The sequence below is a fragment of the Corvus kubaryi genome, unplaced genomic scaffold (genome assembly GCF_017639235.1).
Source record: "Corvus kubaryi isolate FWS band 111438036 unplaced genomic scaffold, C.kubaryi_AGA036_p1.0 74, whole genome shotgun sequence".
Taxonomy (NCBI): domain Eukaryota; kingdom Metazoa; phylum Chordata; class Aves; order Passeriformes; family Corvidae; genus Corvus; species Corvus kubaryi.
The window spans coordinates 17221757-17229969 of NW_024582061.1; positions in this window are offsets into that span (position 1 = coordinate 17221757).

Genomic DNA, 8213 nt, shown 5'->3' on the forward strand with positions numbered 1-8213 from the left:
CTTGATATTCACTGCATCTGACACATGCTTTCAAGGTAGACAAGATCACTGGTGCTCCAGTTTAATGTCTAGATAAACTGCAGTAAGGATCTTTGTTGGAACAAACTAAGTGTCAATGAGTTGTTTAGCCCTGGCTGTCTTCCAGAGCCATGGCAGGGTTAGTGACCCAGGTAATTTGTTTATGAAAGCAAAAAACCTTCCTCTTTAGAGGGAGGGGCCTGACCTCTACCACATACCAAAGGCCAAGACTTGACATGGCCAAGCCAAGGATTTGCCCTAGAAACCGAGTGGATGCAAGGCTGTGCTGGATGTATCCTTCTGGTGTTACGTGGGCTTAACAGTGTGGAGGATATTTGGCCACCAATGTTTGTTACACTGTCTTCAGGGAACTTGAATGTTCTCTTGGGTGGGGGGGGAGTGAGTTTAGAAATGTACTAACTCTGCACATTGTATTACTAGTTCCCTTTGGGAAATGTTGCAGCTATTAGTGATCTGAAAAATGGCAACTGCTTGCTCAGCCTCCTTCCTGTTGTGTGTTGGGGAGATGTGCTGCTGATCTTGGGACTTCAGCTACATTGGTACTCATTTTTGCTCCTGCTGGCTACACCAGATCCACAAAAGAACAGAAAGGATCTGTCTCCAGCTGGGTCTGTAGCACTCCATAGCAGCAACGGAATGCTGTGGTTAAGAAATGTGCAAGAGCTGCATCCACCAAGAACCTCTGGGTTTTTGATTGCTGTTGGCTGTGGTTCTTGGCTGGACATGGCCATTGAGAAAATGTGTCAGGCTTCTGAGGAAATTGGGAGCAAGCTGACAATGAGGGAGTAAAGCCAGAAGCTGATGTTATAGCTGTGATAGACTTGAGTTAGGTGGGTGGGGTGTTCCTGGGAAATAATTGCAGGAGAGTAATACGGGACCAGCCTTCCTCCCATAAGGAAAGGAGAGGAGGTGGAAGAGGCTGGCTCGGGAGGTGGAGCAGAAAGTTGCTGGCAGTAATCCAGATGTTGCAAGAGGTGAGTTCATGTACCTTATCCCTCTGTGCCTGATCACAGATTTTATGATCAAAACTGGCTCTTGTATGCTTTACTCCCGAAATACGCTTCCATCTTTCAAGAGCAGGCTCAGCACCCCCCCACCCCCGGCTGAAGGCTGGAGCAGCAAGGCTTTGAGCCAGATCCATGTGCGCGTTCCACAGCGGCAGTGCGGCGGCGGTCGGGCCTGGCACTGCCACGGCCCTGCCCCAGGCTTTGTGCTGCGCCTGCGCCTTGGGCCGCGCTGCTGCTCAACCCACCTGTGCGTGAGAAGGGCGCGGGTGGCTCCCAAGCAGCTGCTGCTTCAGCCTCCGTTGTCTGCTGGTGCATTCATTTTATCCTGCTGATTGCTTATTTGCTCCTAAGCCTTTATAGGGTGTAAAATGTAAAGTACATAATTTGAGGAGAAGTAACCTCACCTTCTCCTAAATTCGCATACTGCCTCAGTCCATCAAGCCATGGTTGCTCCGGTGTCCTGCTCCTGCACGCTGCTGGCAGCCCGCGATAAGCTGCCGTTCCAAATCTTTATCCTGAAGAAAAGGCTGGCTTCATCAAGCCCTAAGACGGCGGCACTACTTCAAAGCCCGTCCCGTGGTGTGACACGGTCTGGGGGCGCGGGCAGCGAGCGCCCGCCGTCCCCTCACGGCCCCCGCGGCGCCGCAAATGGCGGCCGGGCTGCGCCCTCCCGCGGGCGCCGCGAGGTGGCGCTGCCGCAGCGCGCACCGCCCCGTCAGGGCCCCGCCCGCCCCAGGGCCCGGCGGCGGCCGGGGGAAGTTCCGGCACAGCGGGGCAGGCGGCGCTCGGTTTGAGCTCAGCAGGGAAAGGAGCAGCCTCAGCCTCCGACTACGGGACCTGCCGGGCTCCGACAGCTCTCCACAGTCCTCCGAGCTGACCCCCCGCAGCTCTCACCGAGGCTCCCGCGTCAGGGCAGCTGTACCCTGCAGCCCCAGCACTGAGGGGAACAAGGGGCAGGCAAAAGTAGCAGGTGGCAAGGCTGAGAGTCTTGTCGTGCCAGTGTGGGCTCTGTGCCGCGCTGAAACATAGGGCTGAGACTTCGGACTCTTTTCGGCCTGCCTGAGTCAAGACACTTGGGGACAATCTAGGGAACGTCCTGACTGCCTCGGCCTAAAGGCACCCTCTCCCTTTCCGTGGCCAAGGTCCACAGAAGCCTAAGGATGTGAACAGCAGCAGGAGTGAGTGGGAGAGAGTAAAAGTGTCTCTAGTGTCCCCCGAGCTCCTGCAACAGGGAAAATGCAGCCAAAAAGTCCCAGAAGGGCACTGCCTGCCATGGTGAACAACACCTCAAGCTCCCCAGGTTGCCACAGCACACCAAGCCCGAGGGAAATGCTTCCCTAGTCCTAGAGCTGACTTTGTCCTGAGCCTGTGAGGAAGGCAAACCAGCACACCTAAATCGTGACTAAGAGCAGCAGGAGTGACCATATTCTCCTCCCTGCCTCACCCCAGCCCTGTGGCTACTGTGGTCAGAGAGGTTACAGAAATGAAGGAAATTAACTTCCTAAAAACCCAGAAGGAAAAGAGGTGACCTCTTTCTTGCCTCTTCAAAGATCTGGGAGGACCCTAAAGCACAACATTAATGATATGTAACCAACCTATGGAGGATGCAACACCCTGCGGTTTCAGTTCTGTACCAATCCCTCTGGGGACCAGTTTGGGGACATGATTGCAGGCTTCATTTCAGACATGTGTATGGCTCATTCTGGGTTCCCTCCTCTCCTGCCATGCAGTGACTACCAGCCTGCTGACTCTCTTACCAAATTAGGCTTCTTCTGCCCACCTTCCAGCCTGACAGGCTGTCACAGAAGTTTATACCATGGCTGGCTAGGAACTTCTTTCTAATTTTAAGTCTAAATGTATTTATGATCCAGATGAGCTTCTAGGAGAACAAATTAGACTTTTGCCCTAGCATATCTTTTTGATGCATGGATGCTGTCCCCTCTCAAACTCTGCTGTTTTAGATTAAACAAGCTCCACACTCAAAATGGCCACTCACAAGCCTGGTCTGTACCTGCTACAGGTCAGCTCCATCTTTCCTGACGAGGGGTGTGTAGAGCAGCATCTGCAATGCCAGGTGAAGACGTACCTCACACTCACTGGTCTCTCCAGACTTTAATTCTTTAATGGTCAAATCCTTGAACCGAGTGTCTTTATTCAGAGCCAATGGCAGCACACAGGCAGTGTCCACCCCCTGCATGTCTTCTTCCAATGCTTTGGCTTGAGGTGTGCCTGGTTTGCAGCATTCTGGGGCAAAACACTGCTGGTTTTGACAACTCTCCCTGTGACTGACAGCTCCTCACCCACCTTGCCTCTTCCCTGCTGGTCCCTGTGCCAGCAGCACTCAGTGGGAGATGGGACAATTATGCAGGTCCCTGGTCCAGACCATCTGTCTCTTGCCCTCACTCTGAGGGACAGGGTGGTACTGGGGTATCATGTTTCTGCAATAGAAGGTAGGTTTTTCCCCCTCAAGATCCCTTCTGCTCTTCTCCAAGGAATTGTGATAACCCTGTGGCTCAAGGAGGAGGGAATGACCTTTCTAAAGTTACAGAGAGAGGCTGGGGGAAAGAAGGGAACACTGCTGGTCCTGCCGACAAGCAGGGCTGTGAGAGGTGAAGGAGAGGATGTCAGGGGACTGTTGATGGCCAAAGAGGGCTGGAAGAGGACATGTCCTCTGGGTACCACCAGCCCTGTGCTGAGGTGCTGTGTGTCCCTCTGTGGCAGTACAAAGCAATGCTCAGGACCTGTTCAGCAGAACCCAGCAGGACCAGTTGGCCCCATGGGCTGGACATTCACACAGCCTGGCTGGGGCTGTGGGGAAAAGAGCTGGAGAAGGAGGGCGGGGGAAGGTTTAAAAATAGTTCCCTTCTCATTTTTGCAGCTGTCATTCATGGTGCACAAGCCAGCCTGAGGCCTCCCAGCTCCCATACGCGTTACGCCTTACATAATGGGAGACACGCGGGCATCGCTTCGGGCCGGGAACAGGCATCAGGCTGGGAACAGGGAGGGACGTGACATTTATGCTACCCTGCCAAAGCCGATGAGCAGCTCCAGGGTGTCCAGGCCCTGAAAATAGCCTGTGGGTTGGGGAAGGCAGCTCATGTGGCTGTCAAGGGCAACCCAGCCACAGCCACAGCCTGGAGAGGAGGTGAGGGAGAGCGGGATGCAACCCAAAGGCAAAGGCTGGCCTCAGTATGGGCTGCTGGCAGAAAGCTGGTCTGGCCAGCCGAGCCACCGTGGTGCTTCTGGAGCAAACAGCTGTGGGAAGGGGTTGGAAGCTGAGGGAAACACCACAGTAGGTCCTGAGGGGTGACTGTTTGCCAGAGGGGAAGATGTGGCCCCAGGCAGCAGACAAGGAGGGAGGGGTGCAGAGACGGCACAGAGAAGCAGAGAACAGGGATTGCAGAGCAGCCCTCCAGGGAGGGGGGCTGGAGAAGAAGTGCAGGAGGTGTGGGAGGATGGGTCTGGGAGAGGAGGAAAGGGACAGGCAATGAAGGAAGTGACAGTGCTGAGGGGAGCTGGTGTGAGAAGGGGGCCGAGTGGATGGGGAGAGTTTGAGAGGGAGGCAGGGTGGGAAGGGCAGTTCTGGGACTGGGGAAATGGAGGATGATTGAAGTGCTGGAAGGAAAGTTGAAGGTCGACCAGAACCACCAGAACTGCCTATCCTTTTCTGCCACCTCGGTGCTACAGGACAAACGTTGCAAAGGGCAAAAGAGCGTTCCACATCCCCCCATGTCAGCCACACTGGGCTCAGGCACTGCTCCTGCAGGCTTTTTCCCTACTGCCCCAAGCCTCTCTCAGCTTGGAAAACTGCTAACTCAGGGAAATTCCAGAGACAAGGGGCTGCTCATGTGGCACCAGGTCAGGAGGACAGAGCTGGGCGGTGGGGAGGCCACTGCTCTGCACCTGCAAGCCTCAGCCTCCCAGCCTATCTCATTTAGAAACGCTTCTACCCCTCCCACCTTCTGGCCAGGAACTGAGCCATATGTCTGCTCACTGTAGGATCCTCTCTTCTTCCAAAGATCACCGGCTTTCATGCTTTATATGCCAGCAGCCAGACTGCCTTGGGTAAGGCATGAGTCACTGTGGTGCGGTTATTTAAAGTGTGTCTCCTAAGCGCCAGCCACGTGCCTGTGCTGCGCAGGCTGAGAAGGAATGCGCCGCTGGAGCCCAGAGTTTGCATGTGGAGGGGCTGGCCACTGAAAGAAACTGAGACCCAGAGCAAAGGGTTAGCTTCTCCCAGAGCAAAGGGAAACATTGACATTTCTCAGCAGCCCCCTGTCAGTGGGGAGAACAATGTGGCTCATCCCAGTCTCAAACCACACTGGGCTATTTCCACATCCACAAACCAACCATACTTTACAGGAGTTGACTGTTGCCCGGGGGCTCAGCAGTTTTGGGGCTGGTTTGGCAGTCATGCAGTCACCCACTGCACAGGAGGCATGACCTGGATTTGCCAGGATGGTGCTGGGATGGTGCTTGGGTTCTCCTGATGTTGGAGCAGAAGCCAGAGTCCAATCCTGAAATTTCAGGCATCTAAGGACTTCTAACAACTGTTGGGGAAATTGATGCCTTAGCTAGTAAATATTTATGGCATATTTGAACTACTCCCTGCTGTTTTCCATTAGGACTGACATCCCAGAGCAGTGAGTAAGTCCCACTCTATGTCCTCCCTGGCTCTACATCATTCAGCTGGACCCGCTGCAAGGCTTCTGGCCTATGAATGAGTCCAGGTGCAAGGAAGCTCGTTTTCCCCCTGCATCCCACTGGCACCAACTGAGATCCTGGGCACACACTGTGCTTAGGCTGAGCCTCACCATCGTGCCCCACTGAGGAGAGGTGGGAATAACAGCCTTGGCAGGAGGTTTGAGGAGCTGCTGGCCAAACTGAGGCAAGACTGGGCATTTCTAGCATATGGAAAAGGAGGTGTCTCTGGTGAGCATGACGTCTGTGTTGGCAGTCAGCATGAGGAGCTGAGAGAGCAGAGCAGAGTTTTTGCAGGGGCACCATGTGCAGGCCAGCTAAACTGAAGACCTCACCTGTGTTTCCTGGCAAAAGTGATTTTCTCTGGCCCAGAGCAGAGGCTGCACCTCTGACCTCCCATTCTGGGGCAGTGAAAGTTCAGAGCTGTTATCACTGTTGCAGGGCACTGAGCTGCCAGGATGTGTCCGCATCTTTCTCTTCCTTTGGACCAGGCCCCTTGGGACCAAAACAGTCCTTCCCCAAAGCCTGGCTGCTTCTGCTGCCTCTTGTGTAGGCCTGGACCCACATTAGCCTTTCAGGGAAGGTCTTTTCACAGGGGTGAGATGCCTTGTTGAGCCCATCACTTTTAGTCTCCTGAAACATATGTCATTTAGATTCACAGTGTCACAGAATGTATCATGGAAGGTATTTGTGGTAAGTGCTCACTAAGCATTTTCAGAAAAAGCCAGGCTTATTCTTCCAAGACAGCAACAGCAGGAGAGAAATGTGCCAGGTATGGGAGCTGTTTTCCTCTTTACACCCAGATCCTTTCTGCCTTCCTTCTCCAGCTTGTTGGAAGGCTGCTCTCTCTTCCATCTCTCTCTTTGTGTTACCCCTTGCTTTCCCCTCCCTCCATCTCCTTTGCTTGGCTAGACTTTACTCTTCAAACATTTTTTGCTCTCTCCTCTCTCTTGTCCTTCTCTGCCTTACCTCTCTACCCCTTAATTTACCAGTCAGTGGTGGCCACTGAACAAAGTGGTGCTGGAGCTGTCAATGAAAGAGCCCTCCACACCTACAAACTGTATTAGAGCCCCAAACTCCATTTCTACCCAAGACTGTGAGCTCCGAGTCCATCTGCAACTCACACCTCTCAGCTGAGCCCTCCTCCTACACAGTTCCACTACACCAGACCTCTGCTACTTGTTGCTACAGCTGTAAAAGCAAGGACTGAGACTTGCGAGGGACTGTGGCCGCTACAACATATGCTTCAGGCACCAGTTCTCTCACTAATCTACATCAGGCCCATAGAGGCTGATGTTTCTTACCTGTCTTCTCTCTGCTGCTTGAAGTCCAGTTGCTTCAGGCCCCTGCATGTCTTCACTGCAGAGATGGAGTACCCGTAGGAGCTATGTAGAGTCCACTCTGACTGCTAGCTAACAAGAACCAAGCTCCTCTCTCAGGTTTCTCCCTTCACTACAAAGTAGTTTCTTCATCATCTTCATTAGAGGATGTGAGGATGGCTCATGAAAGAGAACAACAGTTCCAAAATTATGTAAGTCATCAAGAAGTATCTACCTGAGGAACAGTAAGGCTTTGGGATTCTTCTTCCCACTGATGATATTGTTACCCTAATCTGAAGCATGCCACACTGAACTATGAGTCTGTTTGCAAGCTGAGACACCTTAGGCCTGCCTGGTACTAGGCCAAAAAAACCTACTGTTGCTGGAATTGGCACCAACTGCTTGGGAGCCAGCAGTGGATGGCTCTGACCCGATGTCCAGGCTGGGTGGTGGGGGGCCTGGAGCTGCTTTCATCCTGGCAGGATGCTAACCCGATACCTTGACAACAATGTGTCCAATTAAGCCCCGTGGTATTTCTGTAATAGCAGAGCTGTGAATTGCAGCTTCCCAGCTAAATTGCACTTGAGTAATGCTCTCATGACTTGACTATCTCTGCAACATTTTAATTAGTCATTTCTGTCTTCCCTACCACGACATGGTATTAGTACAAAATTATTATTAGAAGTACAAAATGTCTGCCCTGACACCCACTGTCACACAGCTCTTTTCAAGATGGGGCTGTGTTTCAGCAGCAGTGGGTGGTCTTGAAGGTGTTTTTGGAGCCACTGGGGGAAAGAAGCATCAATATAATGGATACAGACCCAGGAGGAGACTTTTTCATTCCTTTTCTTTGCAGCCCACTGAGGGCCTGACATGCAAGGGCTGTAACGCCCCCTGAAGTCAGCTCTGATACTGAGTGCAGCAGAAGCGGAAACAGGCCCAAGGGAAGGACAGCAAGGACAGGAGCTTGGGATGGAAAAGATTCAGAGGGTCCATGTATTCTGACTCTTCCACAAGCATAAGCAAGCAGAGCTGGATCTATACTCCTGCTTTATGCAGAGCACTGCAAGGAGCAGTTTGTACTCATAGGTAACACAGCATGGTGATCATAAAAACCTGTCTTCCTTTTTGGCTCGAGCTATTAGCC